This window comes from Adiantum capillus-veneris, chromosome 13, assembly GCF_014529385.1.
Source record: "Adiantum capillus-veneris isolate H3 chromosome 13, ASM1452938v2, whole genome shotgun sequence".
In the NCBI taxonomy this organism is placed as follows: domain Eukaryota; kingdom Viridiplantae; phylum Streptophyta; class Polypodiopsida; order Polypodiales; family Pteridaceae; genus Adiantum; species Adiantum capillus-veneris.
Genome location: NC_140943.1, coordinates 145,589,707 through 145,610,502, shown reverse-complemented (window position 1 = coordinate 145,610,502; position 20,796 = coordinate 145,589,707).

The following is a 20,796-nucleotide window of genomic DNA, read 5'->3' as shown; positions in this document are numbered from 1 at the left end:
TCCTAGCTCTTGTGTACTTCTCTTAGAGTCAACCTAATAGACCTTAACTCAATTGCATTCCATTCAGGTACTACGCTTGTTCTAGTTGGCAATGTTACAATTCATGATTTTTTTTTTTTGCATTTCCTAGAATATCATGTATGCATCTCACTTTCTGCACGCGTGCACATGCTGCCTTTGAGCTTTCACAATGTTGTTTTTCTTATGCTACAGGTACTCGTATCGTGGATCCCGATGCTACATTGTTATATTCCAAGGATAGAATCTACATCAGGAAGGGGGGCATGTTGACCAGTGGCATCCATTTCTAGTAGTCATGGGCCAGGCTTGTCGGTCCAATAGGAAAAGGGTAAGAGTGATTGCCAATGAAGGTGCATTCTAACTGGAACATTCAAGGGTTAGTTGGCTAAGCATGGGCGCCCAAGTGTGAATGGGCAAGCTCATATAAAAGTCGCCTAAAACTAAAAATCACTCATTCTCTCATTTGTGCAATTGAGAGGGTGCTCTTGCTCCATCTCCATCTTCTTCTTCATCTCCTTGTGTGTGTGTATGCGAGAGAGAGAGAGAGAGAGAGAGAGAGAGAGAGAGAGGGAGAGAGAGAGAGAGCATTGCGACGATAGAGCAGCGGTGAGGCGGTTGAGTGTGGCACGGTGGTAGCTCCCTCTTCTTCGCGGCGGCGAGGAATCCTCCACGAAGGCGAGCGTAGGGAGGTGAGTGACACACCGTCGCTCTCTTGAGATTGCTAGATTAATCTGGTTGTGTGCTTGTAGCCATTTGTGGCTCGCATATAGTGTACAACAAGTCCCTTGCTTTGACATGTGTGACGGATGCGCACACCAATGCCAAAAATGTGTTGCTAAAATTGAGTAGGATAGAAGCCTAGAAATATCAGACCGCGACTTTGGAAGGACCAATAGTGCAGACTGAAGTAGCCACCCAAGGGACCAAAAGCATTCTTTGGATAAAAGTCTAGAAGGAACATTTGCACGGTCCATGCAAAAACAAAAGTTGACAAAGGATTTTTGGGATCAACTGTGTAACATTTAATGGTCTAGTAACTTGTGTGTAGCAGAAAATAGCATGAACATAGTGAGCATTTCATTAGAATAGCTTCCTAATGAGAATAACAAGAGTGCTTGGGTGGAGAGAGAGCAACAAAAAGCATAACACCTAGTTAGATAGCATGAAAAATACTTCAAAAGAGAGAGAAATTAAGCAATTGACAACATTTGAGGACCAGATTTTCATGGACCCGGTCCCCCCTCCAAAAGGCTCTGTATTATCGTTGCTCCTATCAAGAGAGACATTTTACAATACAATTCTTTGTGTTCCTTCAAGACTAGCTAGTGCAATGAAGATGGAAACTTCATGCACTAAGCAAAACACTTATCAAACACAACATCAATTCCCTCACGGTCTCAGACCCAAGACTGACACATCTTCGAAGATGGTGAGAGCTAGCGGGGTATGAGAGTAGACTGAGAGGAAGAAGGAGTATTCTTACGAGAAAGATGTACATCTCCTCACATAATCACTCATATTAGCATAGCTTAGCTTAGTAATTAGCATGGTAGAGGAGATGAGCATGCATTGAATCTTGGCTCTTGGTTGGATTTGCATCATAAAGCCAACAGTTGTTGGTGTAGGCCTCCCTTCTCACAAGCTTGGAGTAGGTGGTAAGCTTTCCATTAAAGCTTGAGAAGGAGAGAGAGTCTTCTTTGCTTCACACATGAGATTGTGTGAGTGTGCGTGTGATAATGCCATGCAAAAATCAGCCCCCTCCCTCTCTTGGTCGACCCCCCTTGCTAAATGCTCATGCTACAACCCTATTGGACCTCCCCAAGCCTAGCCAATGGAAATTCAGCAGCATAAGTGATAGCCTTCTGACATGTGTCCCCTTTCCCCTTTTGTGAGAGCTTTAGGTAATTATTTAATTCAACTAAACTCTCATTGGACCCCTTTGCCTTCTGGCCAATAGGAATCAGGCAAGCCATTGGGCTGCTGAATGCTCATTGGTCCCCTTGGGAGACTGCCCGATAGTCTTCTAGAAAGCTTAATTCTTATTGGTTCTTTTATTAAGTGTTTTTAAATTAATTAAACTAGGTTTAATCTAGCTTCATTCTCATTGGTCCACCTCCAAGGCCATCCAATAGGAATTGGGTACACCTTGTGGGCATCTGGGCTAGGGAGCTGACATGTGTCCCTCATTCCATTTGTGTAAAGGGAGCTTGTGTGTGTGTATGTGAGTTTCTCTCTCATCTCCTACTTCTAGGGCTCGCCCCCTCCTATGTAGGGATGGTTGAAGATTTTTGGGATGCACACAAAGCATCCAATTTCCCTAAGCTTTTTGGCCTTTGGACAAAACCTTTGAATTTTGGAACCTTAGCATTTTGGAGGTCTTAATGGGCTGAACCTTAGGGTATTTTAAGCCCATTGGTGCACATTGCTCTTTTGTAGATGCCCCCCCTTTTGGATCCCTATTTTCCCTCCTTTGAATCCCTATTGTGGCCGATCTTCTAGCTTAACCAATATTCTAGCTTTTTCTCCCCTGGCACTTCCCCATATTAAATGATCAGTTTAACATGAGAAAATCGTTTAGGAGAATTAGATATTGATTATTATGACATTACCTCTCTCTTGAAATCATAGTTGCCCTCAACTATGGAGTAGAGAAGATAAAGCATATTCATTAGTCCTTTTTCCTAGCGGGCAGAGGATCCCTGTGTTACCCTACGACATCGCTCCAGAATGGATGACTAGTCCATTTGGTGCTTGAGAGCCTAAGCTTCCGCAAGCATGTCTGCACATTAGTCCTATCAATCTTCCATAGTAGAGTTACAAGCTCTACTTGATGTTTGGGAGACGTCGTCTCTGCAAACTTAATCTAAGCATGCATACTACTTCTTTTTTGTGCACAATAAAGAAAAAGAGAGTCTTATAAGACAAAAACTTTGTTCATTTTTAACATTTGTACATTCCCTTTTCTTTTGATTAACATAAAGTTTATTCTCTCTTAAAACTTGAAATATTACCTGGAGGTGTTGCTTGTGTTCGTCTAATGGATTAGAGTAAATTATGATATCATCAAAGAACCACTCCAGTAAAGGTTCGGTGAGGCCTGAATAGCTTCTCCATCAAGCGGTTGAATGTGGCTGGTGCATTTGTTAAGCCAAAAGTCATGACAATGTATTTGTAAAGACGAAACGTAGTGCAAAATGCGGTCTTCACAATGTCTTGATCAACTATCCTTATTTGATGATAGCCACTTTTTAGGTCAATCCTACTGAAGTAGGTGGACCCTTGTAGCTTATCAAATAGGTCTTCTACCCATGGGACCGGAAACCTATTCTTGATAGTTATCCTATTTAGTGCTCTATAGTCGACACACATACGATATGTGCCGTCTTTCTTTTGCACTAGTAGCACAGGAGAACAAAATGGAGATGAGCTAGGCCTAACCATGCCCTTCTCAACTAACTCATGCACTTGCCGCATAATCTCCTCTTGTTGAGCTTGAGAAACTCTATAAGGAGGTTTGTTAGTCGATGAACTTCTTGGAAGAAGTTCAATTGCATGGTCATCATTGCCTCGTTTAAGATGTAGCTCACAAGGGATGTCGTCAATAAAGACATCTTGAAACCCCTTGAGAACATTGGATAAATGTAATTCCTTTTGATTGTGTATATTTTCATTGCTAAAACATTAGGTTCATTTTGAGAATCTTTAACAAAAATCATGTATACGGAAATAGAGCTCTTTATTGACTTGTTGAAAGCTTGTGTATGTATAATGGGTATAGTGTTACCCATTTCCTTAGCATCTATATACATATCCTTTTCTTGAACTTAAAGGAGATTCCCCTTTTAGGGAATTTAACATTGGCATCCATGCAATCAAACCATTGGCAGCCATGCAATCAAACCATGGTGCCCCTAGGATTACATCCTCATGCTTGAGAGGAGAGATAAAGAATTCCTCTTTGTCCACATAGCTTTGGACATGGAGCCTCAATTTACCGATTAAGGGAGTGACTGAAGCTTCTTGCCCCTTGAAAGCACCATCTGAGGGTAGGAAATCTCCCATCTCTAGGCTTGTATGCCTAGCTTGGTAGCCAACTCTATAGATATAAAATTGTGAGTAGAACCAGGGTCAATGAGAATAAAAGCATCATGTTCTCTTACCTTTCCCCAAGCATGGCATAGAGGAGATCCTTTGTGGTGAATTTCCTCCTCTTGGATTTCGACCAAGGTAGCTCTAGGAGGTTCATGGCAACTGTTCGTTTGGGGACAAGCACAGTACGCATGCCCTTGCTCGTCGCACTTGAAACAACGGTTATCCTTGCAATAACGCTCAAGCTCTTTAGGAGAGTTTATTTTTTCCTTTATAAACTCCCTTCTCTTTAGCTTTGTTGGAGTTTCCGTTAGGAGACTTTTGGACATTGTCCTTCCCCTTAGGCTCATTGGAACCCTTGTTTTCCGTGGGCTTATATTTTCTTTTAGCCCACGTTTGGAAATTGATTTGAGAGGCCACCATAGTATGGTGTATAACCGCCGATATGGTGCGTGGCCTTTGGGAGTTGACATACTCCACCATTTCTTCAGTTAAGCTCGCACAAAATTGTTGCTTTTGCTCTCCAAAATCCGACTTCTTGAAGACAGTGGCTTTGAGTTGTAAATCCAAAAACTTGTCTACATATTTGTGAATGGATTCGTAGGGAGAGAGCTTCAAGCTTTGCCATTCGGCGAGTACTTTCTCTTTGGCATCGGTGGCCAAAAAATGCTTCGTAATGGAAGATCTTAAAGCTTTCTATGTTCGTGGAGCTTCACCATTGGCCCGTAGGCTAGACCACCATTGCCTAGTGCACTTTTGAAAGTGCATAGCTACATGGTGTAGCTTAGAGGACTCTGTGAAGCCCTCATCTCCAAACGCCGCATCAAATTGTTGGATAAACGCCAAGACTTTGTCAGTAGCACCAAAAGTGCCATCATAGGTAAGGAAAGAGATGCTCTTCCCTCTCTCTTTGAATTTCTTGAGCTTGGACGACCTCTTCCATGCGGCATAGGATTTCCTATGGCCTCTTCTTTTTGATGGTTCAAAGGTTGCACCATCACTTTCTTCAGAAGATGAAGAATTTGAGGAAGATGGAGAAGAGGGTGACCTCTTTCTCGCCTTTTTCTTTCCTTGATCTTCTTTGTCTTCACCATCACTTTCATAAGAGGAAGAGGATGAAGAAGATGGAGAAGAGGGTGTCCTCTTTCTTGCCTTTTTCTTTTTTTGATTTTTGTCATCCCTCTTTGAAGTATGGTGTGGAGAAGTATGCGATGGTCTTGTCCGTTTTGGAGGTGATGGAGAGCGTTTAGCCCACTGTCTTTGTGGAGCCATCTCCATGGAGGTGGCGGGAGACTCACTTCTTTCTCGTTCCTTTGGTGGAGGCTTTTTATTTCTCCTTTGAGAAGGAGATGTGTCATCAAGGAGTAAATTTTTGAGCCCTTCATATGGATCCTCTTCTTCTTCTCGAATCGGAGAGAGGCCTCTTTTGGAAGTGTCGCAAGGAGGCTTCCTAGATGCTCTCTCGTCATGGTGGGAAGCTTGGAGAATCCCATGAGCATGAAGCTGCCGTTGCACTTCACTTTGGAGGGATGGATTGCCCATGGCTTGTTGAAGCCTAGAAACAAGATAGTTAACAAGCATCGGGGCATCATTAGTAGCCTGCTCATTAGCAAAATCAAAGTTATCAACATTAATTTCACTCTCTTTACTATTGTCAGCCATTCTAACACTTTTAGGTGTAAACTGTTTAGGTGTACTTTGGCACTTCAAGCCCTAGTTGCTACTCCTCTTTACCCCTTTAGAAAAATCACTCAAGCTACTGTAACCGTGGCTCAAATACCATTAATTGCAAGGAATAGAAGAGAGGGTCATTCAACACCAAAATAGCACCGGCTCTTGTCAAGCTTCTAATAGCTCAATAGGGGTTAAGCCGTAGGCAAGCCTCGTAGGTCTCCACTATTAAGACCATAGCTCTCGACGGTGATGCCCCGTTAACTGCACAAAGGCAAGCACACTGCAAGGCTGAAAAAGCCCTATTCTACTTACTCACATGCATTAATAGTACCAACCATTTATAGCTAGCTTGAGGACCTCCCTTCTTGAGCAAGAAAAGAGAAACCTTGTGCTCTAATACCAATGTAACATTTAATGGTCTAGTAACTTGTGTGTAGCGGAAAATAGCATGAACATAGTGAGCATTTCATTAGAATAGCTTCCTAATAAGAATAACAAGAGTGCTTGGGTGGAGAGAGAGCAACAAAAAGCATAACACCTAGTTAGATAGCATGAAAAATACTTCAAAAGATAGATAAATTAAGCAATTGACAATAGTTGAGGACCGGATTTGCATGGACCCGGTCCCCCCTCCAAAAGGCTTTGTATTATGGTTTCTCCCATGAAGAGAGACATTTTACAATACAATTCTTTGTGTTCCTTCAAGACTAGCTAGTGCAATGAAGATGGAAACTTCATGCACTAAGCAAAACACTTATCAAACACAACATCAATTCCCTCACGATCTCAAACCCAAGACCTGACACACCTTCGAAGATGGTGAGAGCTAGCGGGGTATGAGAGTAGATTGAGAGGAAGGAGTATTCTTACGAGAAAGATGTACATCTCCTCACATAATCACTCATATTAGCATAGCTTAGCTTAGTAATTAGCATGGTAGAGGAGATGAGCATGCATTGAAGCTTGGATCTTGGTTGGATTTACATCACAAAGCCAAGAGTTTTTGGTGTAGGCCTCCCTTCTCACAAGATTGGAGTAGGTGGTAAGATTTCCATTAAATCTTGAGAAGGAGAGAGAGTCTGGCAGCAATCTGCATGACATCAATATTCACACACACACACACACACACACACACACACACACACACACACACACACACACACACACACACATACACACCGATTTTTAGCTTTGGCAACTCCGACGTCTTTGAGTAGGAGAGACACTTCCATTTGATATTAGAATTCAGCACTAACACCCAATTTCTTGGCATCAACAACCCGTTTCTTGGATTGTGCCATCAACATCTCCTCGTTGATGTGCACAATTGAGGTGCCTCTTCCATAGAGGAGTAACACCCGCATTGCCATCAACTTCAACAACATTGACTATAGGTTTTCACATGCTCTCTAGCATTGTAGAGAGTGACACAAAGAGGCAATTTTTTGGCAATGGGAGACAGGTTACAGATTTCCTTAAGCACCAGTCTCATGCATTTTTAGAGTGTTTTTTTTTGGATTGTCATATGTATTTGGCCATGATGTATGGTCTCTGTGTTATTGCCTATGCATAGTTGTTGATGGCTTTTGAGAGAGCGATCAGATACAAACTTACAAACAAAGGGAAAGTTGCAAATTCTCTTGAAATAGAAAATTTGTAGGCATCTTTGGCAATGACATCCATTACAGTTCTAGTGCAAGTCTAGATTCATTTGGTTTATGCATGACTAGAACTTGAGAGTATTTGTGCTTTGTTGAGATAATTTTACTCCCCACACGATCTCACTGCCTGTGAGTCCAGATTTTGATTGCATCTCATTAGTGCGTGTTTGAGCACATACCGCCCTACAATTTTTCAGTGACAGTTTCATGTTTTGGATGTACACTGTGCTACGGATACTATTATTGTACCTCATTGTGGAGCCAATTTTGGCTTGTTTTGGTAGTAATGATCTTTTCTTAGACTCGATCTAGAAGAGCCCTTTCTGAGATTGTGGCTAGTTGAGTCTGAATAACCTTTTATGAGGGTGGTTGCTACGTTAGGTTTTTTGAAGCTGCACAGTGGAGGCCGGGTTACCCAATGTGAAGTAGATTAGGTTGTTGGAGATCCACATCCATGGCCTTTCCATAGGATATGCATAGATGAGTATATAGGTGCAAAGTTTTTGATGTATCCACTAGTTCTCCTTCCCATTCTAGGACCGGCTTGAGGAATGTTTCTACATGCTCAGCAAAGGTTCCTTCACTCTTCTTTTGTTTAGCAGCCCCATATCTTTCCAGGTGATGAATACAAACAAGTATTGGTCTATGCAATTGGCTTTTAGCCTCACAGGCCTACAAAATTGCAATGAAAATCCATACATTGCCAACTGGCCTTAAGTGGCCAAAAATAACATTACATCGTCTAATCCATATATTCCAAAGATAATCTTCTTGAATAACATTCCAAATAATTGTAGGAAAGCCCATAAAATCCCCTAGTAATATTTGTTGCCAAGACAAATTAGAGCATTTAATAATATAAAACTGACTCAATATGGATAGGTCTTTTTTGTTTTTCCTATAGTCAATAAATAAATGAAAAATACCTTTTGGATCTAGCTTGCACTTGGGATAGAGACCATTCCCTAACCCATATTTATGAGCTTGTGCTGCCATCCAAGCACTTTTATGGAGAATAAGCCAAAGGAGTGCTGATTTTCTTGGAGTGAGGTGTCTCATTCATATCTAAGAGAACTACCAACTCCATTGGCACGTGTCCTTAAAAATAGCCACCTTTTGTTGATTTTAGTGCGTGCGTAGAGCAGTGTAGTCAGGGAATGACATGGAGGGGTTTCCACCCTGATCACTATAGCTACCTTTAATCTAGCTTACCTACGTATCCAATTTTCTAACTGTGACCATCCAAAAAATAGGAGGCGTGTTGGGTTAAAAATAAAGCGTCTTTGGAGGATACACCAGAAGAGATGAGTTCTTGAGCCGTCAAAATCTTCCTCTATCTTTATTCCATAAGCCTTTCGTATGTCTTTGAGGTGCAAGGGGGGGAGGTTTAGAGCCAACCAACAGGGACAATCAAATTTGATATTATCCCAGTAGGATTTTCTTTGAATATCCATGATAAGATGTTCTTTATATCTGTTCCAAGCCTTTTATTTTGATGGAAAAGGGTGAACCAAAGATGATTAAAGGTGGGGGGGTTCACCCCCATGATGGTGCTTGTAGCAGTGAGAAGCGGCTAGTCTATCGATGAATTAGTTGGTCCCAATCACTAGATGGATTGACAAAGGATCTCATAATCCATTTCACCATCAATTTATGAGTTGATGTTGAAATTTCTATTATCCCCATACCACCTTTCTCCTTAGGTTGAGTGCAAGTTTTCCACCATGTGACCCCTTGTTTGGAGGGTTCTCCCTTCCAAAGGAAATTCTTGTAGACTTTGTGCACCTTTTGTAGAGCTATTTCAGGAGGACACCACACGATACATAAAAAAACAAACATGCAATGATAAAGTAGTTTATCACCAAAATTTGGTTGGGAATGTTTGATAGAAATCCATCCCATCATTTTTAAATTTGGCCAAATTCTATTAGTTACCCAATCTCACCTCTGCTTTTGGCTGATACAAAAACCCATAGGGATACCTAGGAGATGGAAGGGAGTACCTTCTTTAATGATTTGACAACCATAGGCCTTCAATGTTGAGGAGTAATGTTTTGTGGAGGAATAGATACTTGCTTTTGTATGATTGATGACTGACCCTGGATCTGTACAAAATATCTCTAGGCAGTCCAAAACTTTGTGATGGATTGTTTATTGTTGTGGAGTAGACCCATTGTGTCATCAGCAAATAGTTAGAGACAAAGCTTCTCATGGTTAGGGAGCATGATTCCTTTAATCTTTCCCTGTGAAACTTCTGTCCTACACCAAACTAGTTAGACCTTTTGTGACTATGGAAAACAACAATGGAGCCAATGGGCACCCTTGTCTAGTGGAACAAATAAGGTTGATGGCTAGCGTGAGCTCTCCATTCACACAAATCCAAGAGTTAGAATTTCTAAGTAGAGTTAGGATGGCCCTAATCATACTGGTCCTAGACTCATACTGGATTGAATGGTAAAGTTCCATTTTATGTGATTGTAGGCTTTATCAAAAATCTTTTAACAAAGATAAATTCTTGATTGGTTTTCTTGGCATATTCATTTCTTTCCCATAGAGCTATGATGACATCTAGAATGAATTTTCCTTTAATAAAGCCTTTCTAAACCGGGATGATCCATTTTCGAAGATGAAACTGTAATCTAAGGGCTATCACTTTGGCCAAAATCTTGTATGTGCAAGATAGGAGGGTGATGGGTTTCTAGTTGCTGATGACATTGCAATCTTGTTTTTTTATGGGTTAGTTTGATCACTCCTATGGTAATGAAGCCTAGAAGAGCCTCATAGTGCAATAATTTGTTCCATACATAAGAATTTTTGGGGTTAATATATCGCTAAACATGTGAAAGAACGAAGTTGGTAGACCATCATATCTCGGATTTTCTTTCCTTTTTTAGGGGATTTGATGGCATCTTTGGGGTGTGTTAGGGTTTAGGCCAGCTGACCAGCTTCCCATCACTAAATACTAACCCTATTCTTGGGTATAAGGAACAATAAGGAGTGGTAAAACCAATTCTCAACACCGAGAGCTCCACCATATTGTGTCTCTTGTTGTACTGCATTGCACCCACGCACTCCCGCAACACCATCAAGTGGTATCAGAGCACCAGACCTTGGTTCTCCTAAAGCTACTTGTGTGAAGATCCCCTTGTGATCGAGCTTGGAGATTCCATGTAATCTTGAGAAGGTGCGGGATCGGCTCTGTAAAAGGAATTGAGATGGCTTGGAATTGAAAGCAAGCAAGAAATCGGTGTGTAGTACAATTGTCATCTGCAAGTGATCAGGAAATCAAGTAACACTGAACATATGTAGTGAGAAATGCATCGGAGTTAGTGCATCATAGTTTAGATAGATTGAGCTTGAGGTATATATTGTAGAAGATAACTAATGTGTAGTTAGCGTTGACTGCAAAAGGCATCCCAAGAAAATCGCAAATCTGGAGAGCAAAAAGGGAGCCCGGAAGCCTATTGCTGGCACGGATGGAAGGTAATTACTACCTGCAAGTAGCACAATTCCTGGGTGCTTTTATCTTAGTGATGGAGAGTATATTTTCAATGCCACTATGAAGCCTTGCAAAGTAGCATTGGAGTTATTTTTTTGGTAGCGATGGGGTTTTCTACCTCTGTAGTGCAACATAGAGGAGCATGGGAAGAAGAAATTGTGTGTGTGTGTGTGTGTGTGTAGCGCACACACACACACACACACACACACACACACACACACACACACACACACACACACACACACACTCTTGCATTGGCCTCAAGCAAAGACCGAGAAAGCAAGAAATCAATAGAGAGAGAGAGGTATTGGCAGTTTGTTCTTCCCCCCCCCCCCCCCCCCCCCCCCCCCCCCCCACACACACACACACACACACGGATTTCCATCAAGATTCACTCTCAACATCAAGCTTTGACATCAAAAATTCGGGGACAAAGAGTGTGTGGAAACACACACACACACACACACACACACACACACACACACACACACACACACACACACACACACACACACACACACACACACACACACACTTGGATTCACTCAATGGTGCCTTCTCTGGCACTTTTGGCATTGATTTTGATAGTGTTAGCACGTAGCTAACATTGAAGCCTACGTACTCAACCTATGATGTAATTTTTCACATTTTTTATCATTCAAGACATCCATAGCCCTAAGCCGTTGCATTCTTTTATTTTTGGAATTAATTTGTAACCATTATGTGATTATGAGCCAAAGAGAGTGGGGCTAAATGCTTCTAGATTGTATCAATGAAATCCTAAACTGCAGAGAGTTATAATATTTTCTCATTTTGAAAACTTTGGCTAAGGTATAAAAGTCATTTTTTTATAAAACCTAAGGTGACTTTTTGGATAATACGTGGTACAACTGATTATTAGAGCACTCTATACTCCTCGCTTTCTTCTCAAGCTCATAATCCCTCATGAAGTGTTTGTTTGAAGTGTTGTCTGCTCCATTGCATTCAAAGGTGAAAGCTCTTTGTGACATTGCGCTTTTCTCGTGGTAAAATTGTGTTTTTGTTGTTGCTCACCTACTCCTTACTCTCCTCATAACTCTAGATTTATTTAACAAAAGTGCATTATATTCATTGAGGGGTGTAGGAACATTATTGCTAAGCTCTAGGATGTCTTCGAGGCTAGAAATGGTTAGGTCAAAAGTGTGATTTTGACAAGTGGTCAATAGAGGGATTTGAGGGCATAGTCATGTGTCTTTAGATGTTGTCTACACATCTATAAGTTTTGTCTTGTTTGGACTTCGTTTGCTTGGTGAATCGCTGAGATTTTCTTGCGGTGTTGTAATTAGTTTCCGCTAGCTGACATTCAGTACAGTGTAGATTTGAGTTAGATAAGAATTGAGTGTGTTTTTTGAGAGACAGACAACCTCTTGTAGCCTCCATGCACTTGTCGATTTTCCTTCATCCCACAACATGGCATTTATGTTTGTGGTTCTCACTTGTTACCATATACATGTCGTGGTGATGTGTGTGATTACACTTAGTACCGTCGGGTCATTTTTCCCTCACTAGGAGGTTGTTTCCCCGTTGCATTGTATATATTCCCATCACTCTAGGGCTATTCTATCTTTCCATTGCACACTAAGTAATACACTCTATGTTGTATGTCTTGAGATTCCTTTGTCTTCTCCACGATGTGTGTGTTTCCCTGTAACCCTGATTCCAAAAATTGGTATCAGAGCAGGTTGCGTCCTCCCAGGCTTAGTCGCCAGTAACCCCAGCACATGCCTGCTCATGTTCTCCTATTTTTGTGAGCTTTGGTGAGCGTCAGTAGGTCAACAAATACTTTGGGAATCTTGTAGAGCTTGGTCAGTTCAATTTTTTTATTCGAGCTCATTTCGGCCCCCATTTCCACTATAGGCAGTGCTGCACATGCAAATTTGTCGTTTTGTACAGAAGTTTTGTCAGTGCCATTTTTTGCATAATAGGTCCCTTAGAGTCTTCTACGGGGGGCTAACAAGCAAAGATGCATTGAAGCAAGAAACAAATGTCTTGTCACCAACATCTACACAACAGAAGGCCATTCAAATAAAGTTCAATAAAGGCAAATCTATGTAGACACTAAAACTTTAGAGATGTTAGAGAAACCTTATGTGTTGGTTGTGCAAATGAAATCTATTTTAAGAAGAGTATCTCTGGCAAAAGCAAAAGGAGGCTTGGAAAATTATAGAAGATTTCCCAATTAAATATTCAAGTAATTTATCACTTGAACAGAGTTCAATGTACATATTCTTGAAGGAAAACTAGCCAAAGCAAGCATTAAGGAGGAACAAGTTGAAGGAGCTAAAGGATCTATTAGCACTAGTTACAAAAGAAGCCAAAAAGGAGAATTGAGAGCCGGAAGAGAAGATTAGAATGTTCATAAAATTGAAAGTCAAAACCAAATTATATAGATCTAGACCAATTAACAAACCATAATGCATAATTGACATTCCACTTATTCAAGAAATCAATGCCCTTGAAAAGGTTTAGGATCACCCAAAGAATATGGTACAAAATGAGGAATAGAAGGGATGGGGTATACATGTCAAGTACATAATTAGAAGTGATGAAGAATGAGTTATTGCAAATGGGAACCATGCTATCGGATGGAATCAAAAAGAGATTTATCAAGTGTGCATAAGAACTTGGGAAGATTTCTCTATGAAAAAATTTGAGCAAGAAATCAAGGAATTGTAGGATATTATTAAAGAGTTGGAAGGAAAAAAAGATAATGGAAGATTGAACTGTAGCAACTATTTAGGCCAAAAATTATGTAGAGAACTTGAAGGGATGGAAGATGTAGAATATGATCAATCAATTGGCACACAAAGTCTCTTTACTTTTCCTATTTTTGCAAGTGGTGGTGATGTAGCAATAGGAGAAAATGATGACATGGAAGTTGACAAGAAGGGAAAAAAGGAAGCAGAGGACATGTCAACTTTTAGTCACAAAAGGTCATATAAAATGAAGGCATTTGACTCCGTCTCGAGGGACTTTAAGGTTCCAAGTCTAAGAAGCTTTGAAAAAAAAAAAATCCACCAAGTGTGCCCTGTGTAAAATTAAAGGTTTTATGAACACCTTCAACAACTATTGAACTTTTGGAAACTTAGATCTAGAAAGGTCTACTAATCTTGAAAGGGAAATTTTGTATACCACAAGACCCAAACTTTGGGGTATGAGGTATGGTAGTCATCTTAAGTCACGGTCATTCTTCTCTATGCTATGATGTGTTTGTCTTCTACAAGCAGACTTTTCCTTTTCTAGAGGAAATGTATGTTGTGGCATGTGATTATGTTTTACAGTTATAGTATGGTAAAAATGATGGGTGTATTTGTTTTTAAAGATGTATGTTTTTAAATGAGAGTGTGTGTAGTACTTGAAGATGGATTTTGTTTAATGTTGAGAAAATGAATCAGGAATTCTTTGTTGACGGTCCTTTTAACACATTTTCTCAAAATTGCATCCCTTCTCCATGCCAATGCTCTTGAATACTGATAGAACTATGAGTGAATAAACTTGCATTAGGAAAATCACCAAGGATGTTTATTGTATCTTCTCCATGCTCCATTTCTACTCAAATAAAAAACTCTAGAGAATGAACCATAGTGTAGTAAATTCACACCCACTTGGCCAACCTTTTTACAAGTAAATTAGTGGTTGATGGTAAGTAGTACACATTGAATTTATGAAATCAATAATTTATGAAATCCATAATTTATGAATTTATGAAATCCATAAGACATCCCCTTTTAGTTATTGAGTAATTGGTTTTAGCAAGAGTAAAAATTCTACTTGCATAATAGACGAGTTTGAAATATCCCTTCTAAACTCCAAGACTCCACCTATTGCAACATGTGAATCATCTACAAAAACATGAAAAGGTAAACTCGAATTTGGAGGCATCAAACTTGGTGCCACTTCTTTAGCAAATAAAATTCCTTTTGTCTTCATCTCCCCACTTATAAGCTGCATCTTTTGTAGTAAACTTTGTAAGTGGAACACAAACATGTGCCAAATACCTCAAAAACCTATAAAAAAGCAGTCCTATTCTTGTCTTTGTGAGACATAAGGATTTGATGATATCTACTTAAACCATCAAGCAACATGTAAATTTGACGTCTTGCTCTTGCATTTACCATTGTGTCATAATAAGGAAGTGAAAAAGGATTTGTAGCAGTTGCAACATTTAGTTTCTTATACTCAAAACAAACCCTATTTTTTTTCAATTTTCTCATTAGGAGAGAAGGGGTCTAGGAGGGCCTCTTTATTTGGCAGTTTAAGGAAGTCAAGCCTTTTGTATTAAAAAAGTAATCAAAGGACAGCTTTTGAATTCAAATAGAAAAAACGGCTAGTTTATGAATTCAAAGTCTCCCCCCAAAATGGAAGCCTATCCAACTTCTTTTTCAAATGTTTTGTCTATTTGGATTCATTCTATATCTTTGTTGAATCACTCGCATTGCATCCTTTTTCAAATTAATTCCATCTCAACAATGTAGCATCCACATCCTTTATATTTGTGTATCACCATGCAAATACACAAATATACATGAAAATATATATTTGTGTATCACCATGCAAATACACAAATATACATGCAAATATATATTTGTGTATTTCCATGCAAATACATCCTTAAACCCCAAAAAAAGAGCTTTCAAATCCTTTTTCAAATCTCCATTCAAACTAGTATAAACTTCTACTCATTGTACTTTAGTATCTGTCATAACAACTAATATCTGTCAAAAAGACTATCAAATCCCATCAAATGGCAACCCTCTTCATTTCACAAATCTTCAAATACCATGGCTTGCCAATGTCCATAGTGTTGGATAGAGATCCTAGAATGACCAGTAATTTCTGGAAGGGTCTCTTTGAGAATTTAGGGACAAGGCTAAACTTCTCTTCGGCCTATCACCTGCAAACGGATGGCCAAAGTGAAATAGCTAACCAAAAAATTCTTGATTCACTAAAAGCCTATGTAATGGAAGTAGATCAAAGGTCCCAATGAAAGAAGTACTTACCCTTAGTGGAGTATGCCTACAATAACACTGTACATACTTCCACGGGAAAAGCACCTTTCGAGGTAATTGAGGGAAGATCAAAAAGTCCCTTGCTACTTAAGGTACACGGGAAGATCTTCGCTGCTGCAGATGAGTATATCCAAGACCTACAAGAATCTTTCTAAAAGATTAAGGATGCTATCTCTATCTCACAACAAAGACAAAAGGCTACTGCTGATAAGCATAGAAGAGCCCAAGCCTTTAAACAAAATGATTGGGTCTTACTTAAACTTCCCAAGGCTCGATTAAGGCACACGACGGGTAAGAATCCTACGGGACACCAAAAGTACTATGCTAAGCTAGCAAAAAGGTACTATGGTCCCTTCCAGATTCTTAAGCCAATCAATGACATGCCTATCAACTCAAGTTGACTAGCCATTGGCTCATACACAATGCTTTCCATGTGACCTACTAAGCCTTACAAAGGAGAGCCACCTCAAGAACCAACTATTGAAGACCCACCGGAGATCGAGGACCAAGAAGAGGTGGTGCAGCCCAAGTCCATTCTATGACATGAAGACAAGGTATTAAGAGGCGGTAAGACTATCCGATGATATCTTATTAAGTTTAAGAATTGTACTTTTGAAGATGCTAGATGGATGCAAGGCATACAATTGAAGGATAACCTAAACCTTGTCAATGCTTCCCTAGAGTAAGCAAATGTACAAATGTTAAAAAGTGAACAAAGTTTTTGTCTTATAAGACTCTCTTTTTCTTTGTTGTGCACAAAAATGAAGTAGTATACATGCTTAGATCAAGTTTGCGAAGACGACGTCTTCCGAACACCAAGTAGAGCTTGTCAGTCTACTATGGAAGATTGATAGGACTAATGTGCAGACATGCTTGCGGAAACTTAGGCTCTCAAGCACCAAATGGAATAGTCATCCATTCTGGAATGATGTCGTAGGGTAACATAGGGATCCTCTACCCCCTAGAAAAAGGACTAATGAATAGGCTTTATCTTCTCTACCTCATAGTCAAGGATGAATATGATTTCAAGAGAGAGGTAATGTCATAATAGCTAATATCTAATTCTCCTAAATGATTTTCTCATGTTAAACTGATCATTTAATATGGGGAAGTGCCAGGGGAGAAAAGGCTAGAATATTGGTTAAGTTGGCAGGTTGGCCACAATAGGGATCCAAAGGAGGGAAAATAGGGATCCAAAGGGGGGGCCATCTGAAAAAGAGCAATGTGCAACAATGGGCTTAAAAGACCCTAAGGTTCGGCCCATTAAGACTTCCAAAATGCTAAGGTTCCAAAATTCAAACGTTGTGTCCAATGGCTAAGCTTAGGAAAATTGGATGCTTTGTGTGTGTGTGTAAAAAAGTCTTCATAGTCCCTACATAGGAGGGGGTGAGCCTTGCAAGTAAGGGATGAGAGAGAAACACACACACATACACACTCACAAGCTTCCTTTACACAAAGGGAAAGAGGGACACATGTCAGCTCCCTAGCCCAGATGCCCACAAGGTGTACTCAAATCCTATTGGATAGCCATGGAGGTGGACCAATGAGAATTATGCTAGAGTAAATCTAGTTTAATTAATTTATAAGCACTTAATAAAAGAACCAATAGGAATTAAGCTCTCTAGAAGACTATTGGACAGTCTCCCAAGGGGTCCAATGAGCATTCAATAGCCCAATGGCTTGCCTGATTCCTATTTGTTAAGTATGGAGCTTGATTTACCCTTGTAATTTTCTGTGGTAAAAGCGCACATTTGTAAGGCCCCCATTATGAGGAGAAGCCATCGTGCGTGAAGGAAAATCACTCACCGGAAACCAAAATTTTCACGGACAAGAATCAGGGGAAACTTTAGAGGCCGCGCCCCCGAGACTTTTTTTTTAACGCCGGAATATTCATTTTCGCCGGAATATTATGGCCGGACGACGGCTGAAAAGTGGTCGAAAAACAACCGGTTGGTTGGCCGGTGGCCTGTAGTCAATGGCTGGTGGCCGGTGGCTGGTAGTCAATGGCCGGTGGCCGGTGGTCGGAAGTCAATGGCCGGTGGCTGGTGGCCGAATTCAAAAGCGGACTTGTCTTCTCAAGGGTGGCCACACATGGGCGGATTGGAGGGTCCGATTTGGACTTATTCGCACACAAGGGCGGCTACACATGGCTGCCTCTCATAAGAGAGGGCAGCCCTTTTGGCCTATAAAAGGAGGCCATTTCTACACACATTTCATAGTGTGAAGTTGATGCAACAAGGTGAGTGTGAGGTGGTGAGAGTGAAGCAAGGCAGGAGCTCTATCAAGGGTTTAATCCCTTTGTAAACTACTTCTTCTTTTGAAGTGCTAAAGCCATTGAGTGGCTTCTTTCCCGTGGACGTAGCCCACATTGGGTGAACCACGTATATCATGTGTACTCTCTCTCTCTCTCTACTCTATAATTTCTTGTGTGTGAAATCTATCTCTCTCCATTAAGTAATCTACTCAAAAATCTATTTAGCTACGTCTTATTTCCTAACAATTGGTATCAGAGCAAGGTTTGCTCGTACCTAAATTATCGCAAGGAAAGGATTCCTTGAATTGAGTGGGAGTTATGGCGGAGGAAGGGAAGCTCAAGATTGAGAAGTTCAACGGCAAAAACTACCAACATTGGAAGATGCAGATTGAAGACTATCTCTACCAGAAGGACCTCTATTTGTCACTAGGCGGTCTTGCGAAGAAGCCCGCAACAATGGCAGATGAAGCATGGATTGTCCTTGATCGAAAGGCACTGGGAACAATCCGGTTAAGCTTGGCGTCAACGGTGGCCTTCAATGTTTCAGAGATGAAGACCACGGAGGACTTGATGAAGTCACTTGACGAATTCTACGAGAAACCATCGGCATCCAATAAGGTATTTCTTATGAAGCGCTTGTTCAATCTAAAGATGGCAGAGAATGGTTCAGTTGCAGAACACCTAAATGACTTTAATACAACCATAAGTCAACTTCGATCGGTGAAAATCAATTTCGATGACGAAGTGCGAGCTCTCCTTATACCATCATCTCTACCGGATAGTTGGGACAGCCTTGTGATGGCTGTAAGTAATTCTATCTCTGGTACAAATGCTCTTAAGTTTGATGATGTTGTGGGTGTTCTCCTAAGAGAAGAAATACGAAGGAGAAGCACAGGAGAATCATCAAGTGTTGCATTGTCAGTGGAAACAAGAGGAAGGCCTAAAGAGAGGTTCAAAAACCAAAAGGGTCGTGATCGCTCAAGGTGGAGCAAGTCACGCATAAAGTCAGTTCTTGAATGTTGGAACTGCGGCAAGAAGGGCCACGTCAAGAAGGATTGCTGGTCCAAGAAAAAGAAGGAGACAGAGTCTCAAGACAACAAGCCAACATAGGAGGCTAATGTGGCAGGTAAAGTAGAGCAAGATGCTCTAATTCTCTCATTAGACAATGTGTCTAATTCCTGGATAGTAGATTCCGGGGCTTCATTCCATGCGACACGACACAAGCAACATTTCCAAGACTACACCAAAGGTAATTTTGGGTATGTATACTTGGGAGATGATGAAGCTTGTGAGATTTTCGGCAAAGGTACAGTTTCTGTCAAAACTGCTAACGGAAATGAATGGAAGCTTAAAGATGTTAGGCATGTTCCTTCTCTTCGCAAAAATTTGATCTCTACAGGACAATTGGACGATGAAGGTCACAACATTGCATTCGGAAACAAACGGTGGAAGATCTCAAAGGGATCTTTGGTGGTTGCCAAGGGAGAAAAAGTCGGTACACTTTACTTGTGTACTGTTAGCACGAAACCTTCAGCTTGTGAAGTAACTACAGAAGTAAACAGTGCAGTGTGGCACTACCGACTTGGGCATATGAGTGCCAAAGGAATGCAAATCCTTCAAACAAAGAAGCTTCTACCAGGTTTGAAAGAAGTGGACTTAGAGTTATGTGAAGATTTTGTTTATGGTAAACAAAAGAGGGTAAAATTTCAAAAATCAGGAAATGAAAGAAAAAATAAAAAACTTGAGTTGGTTCATTCTGATGTTTGGGGTCCTGCAAGTACACCATCACTTGGTGGCTCATTGTACTATGTAACATTCATAAACGATGTGACTAGAAAAACATGGGTTTATGTCATGAAGAATAAATCCGATGTATTTTCCATATTTCAAAGGTGGAAAGCCTTTGTGGAGAATGAAACAGGTACCAAGGTTAAATGCCTCATATCCGACAATGGAGGCGAATATTGCAGCCAAGCTTTTGAAAGCTTTTGTGCTAGCAATGGCATTCGGAGGCAAAGGACAACCCCAAGGACACCTCAAAAAAATGGGATTTCGGAAAGGATGAACAGGTCAATCATGGAACGAGCACGAAGCATGCGGCTACATGCAGGCCTATCGCTTGAGCTTTGGGCGGAAGCTGTAAGTACGTCTGTGTACTTAATCAATCGGTCACCCTCAACGGCATTGGATGGGGGAGTTCCAGAAGAGGCATGGACAGGTAAACCGGTGAATTATGCATTTCTCAAAGTGTTTGGATGTGAGGCTTTCATGCACATAGATAGAAGCCTAAGATCAAAGCTAGATGCAAAGTCCAAAAAGTGTTTCTTCATTGGCTATGGAGAAGGAGACTTTGGGTATCGCCTATGGAATCCTGAAGATGGTAAAATCTTAAGGAGTAGGGATGTAATTTTTAACGAACAAAATATGTATAAAGATTACTTGGAAAGAAAACAAACAAAAGAAACAGGTGATGAGTACATGGAGCTTGAGGACGGTGAAGACTCAAGGACTGCAAACGGTGACAATGTGCAACAACGTCAACCAAATGAG